We start from the raw sequence: 2,546 nt of genomic DNA, 5'->3' as shown, positions 1-2,546 counted from the left end.
CAAATTGTGGCCTTGAGAAATGATTAACCAATTGGACTAAGTCTCTGGCGGAGAGACAAAGTGTTTTCACGAGAAATGGTTAACCAATTGGACTTAGTCTCTGGCAGAGAGGCAAAGTGTTTTCAAGAGAAATGGTTAACCAATTGGACTTAGTCTCTGGCGGAGAGACAAAGTGTTTTCAAGAGAAATGGTTAACCAATTGGACTTAGTCTCTGGCAGAGAGGCAGAGAGGCAAAGTGTTTTCAAGAGAAATGGTTAACCAATTGGACTTGGTCTCTGAACGGCAGGCAAATTGTGGCCTTGAGAAATGATTAACCAATTGGACTAAGTCTCTGGCGGAGAGACAAAGTGTTTTCACGAGAAATGGTTAACCAATTGGACTTAGTCTCTGGCAGAGAGGCAAAGTTTTTTCAAGAGAAATGGTTAACCAATTGGACTTAGTCTCTGGCAGAGAGGCAAAGTGTTTTCAAGAGAAATGGTTAACCAATTGGACTTGGTCTCTGAACGGCAGGCAAATTGTGGCCTTGAGAAATGATTAACCAATTGGACTTAGTCTCTGGCGCAGAGACAAAGTGTTTTCACGAGAAATGGTTAACCAATTGGACTTAGTCTCTGGCAGAGAGACAAAGTGTTTTCACGAGAAATGGGTAACCAATTGGACTTAGTCTCTGAACGGCAGGTAAACTGTGGCCATGAGAAATGGTTAACCAATTGGACTTCGTCTCTGGCAGAGAGGCAAAGTGTTTTCAAGAGAAATGGTTAACCAATTGGACTTAGTCTCTGGCGGAGAGGCAAAGTGTTTTCACGAGAAATGGTTAACCAATTGGACTTAGTCTCTGAACGGCAGGCAAATTGCGGCCATGAGAAATGGTTAACCAATTGGACTTAGTCTCTGGCAGAGAGTCAAAGTGTTTTCCTGAGAAATGGTTAACCAATTGGACTTAGTCTCTGGCGGAGAGGCAAAGTGTTTCCCGTTGTAATGGTTGGCCAATGCACTTCGGATTGCGTTGGTAGGCCGTGGAAAGTGGCTCTTGGGCCCGCGAGAGCAAAATCCGTGCGCAGACGGAAGTCCATGAGGTCAGATCCGAGGCCTTTACCCGGCACCCGGTGGGGGTATTCCCGCAGAGAGTAGCGGGTGTGCCCGGCGACGGGTCAAGTTGCAATTTCTGGCATACCACTCCTGGAGCTCGTTAATGAGTTCCCCTCGGAAGTCCCGATGAGAAAATGGCAAAATGGCGTTTTGCGGGCTTTGGGGCCTCTTCGTCGGTAGGACTACCGCCCGACCTTACGGTTGCAATTGTTGGCAGGGGAGGTTGGCGGGGTACCCGGAGATTTTCGGGGACACGATTTTCAGAACATTTTCAGACAACGGTCACACTTTAAAAATGCCCAGAAAAGTGCGACTTTGAGGGTGGTAAGCGTTTTCAAATAGAATACCTTTCAAAGAGCTCTCGGAAGTCCTATATGAGGATTTAAGATGAATTTGTGCGGGCTTTCCGAACTCCGTTGTCGGTCTGAAATATCGGCCAGGGTCCAGACCGGTGGTAACCCTGGTTTAATAAACTTGGCCTGTGGCGAAAAGAACAGACAAAATGACAAAGTGTCAAATATATATATATATATACATGTGTATTTATGAACAAAAAAAATCACAAAGTGTCACCTGGCGGTGTACTTGATGATGAAAAATAAAAATACAAAGTCTGTTCACAGGCACCTTTGGGGCGGGGGTGCCTGAGTCCCCTTGGGTTGCACACTATAGAGTGTTTGACATGGACAGAGTCAACACTGTGTGCGTGCCCAGAACCCTTTTGAACGCAGGCGACGCACGCCGGTCGGCATTTCCTCTCCGTGCGAGCGCCAACAGGTTGCTTCCGTTGTTTTACAAATAAGAAAATTGTATTTATGAGCAGCAAAACAAAAAATCACAAAGTTTCACCTGGCGGTGTACTTGATGATGAGAAATAAAAATACAAAGCCTGTTCACAGGCACCTAGGGGGCGGGCGGGGTGCCTGAGTCCCCTTGGGTTGCACACTGTAGTGTTTGACATGGGCAGAGTCAGCACTGTGTGCGTGCCCAGAACCGATGTGAACGCAGGCGACGCACGCCAGTCGGCATTTCCTAGCCGTGCGAGCGCCAACATGTTGCTTCCGATGTTTTACAAATAAGAAAACCGTATTTATGAGCAAAAAAAATCACAAAGTGTCACCTGGCGGTGTACTTGATGATGAAAAATAAAAATACAAAGCCTGTTCACAGGCACCTAGGGGGCGGGCGGGGTGCCTGAGTCCCCTTGGGTTGCACACTGTAGTGTTTGACATGGGCAGAGTCAGCACTGTGTGCGTGCCCAGAACCGTTTTGAACGCAGGCGACGCACGCCAGTCGGCATTTCCTAGTCGTGCGAGCGCCAACATGTTGCTTCCGTTGTTTTACAAATAAGAGAATTGTATTTATGAGCAAAAAAAATCACAAAGTGTCACCTGGCGGTGTACTTGATGATGAAAAATAAAAATACAAAGCCTGTTCACAGGCACCTAGGGGGCGG

The sequence above is a fragment of the Cetorhinus maximus genome, unplaced genomic scaffold (assembly GCF_964194155.1).
Source record: "Cetorhinus maximus unplaced genomic scaffold, sCetMax3.hap1.1 HAP1_SCAFFOLD_373, whole genome shotgun sequence".
NCBI lineage: Eukaryota > Metazoa > Chordata > Chondrichthyes > Lamniformes > Cetorhinidae > Cetorhinus > Cetorhinus maximus.
The sequence above is the reverse complement of the archived record's forward strand: the minus strand, read 5'-3'. Positions refer to the sequence as shown.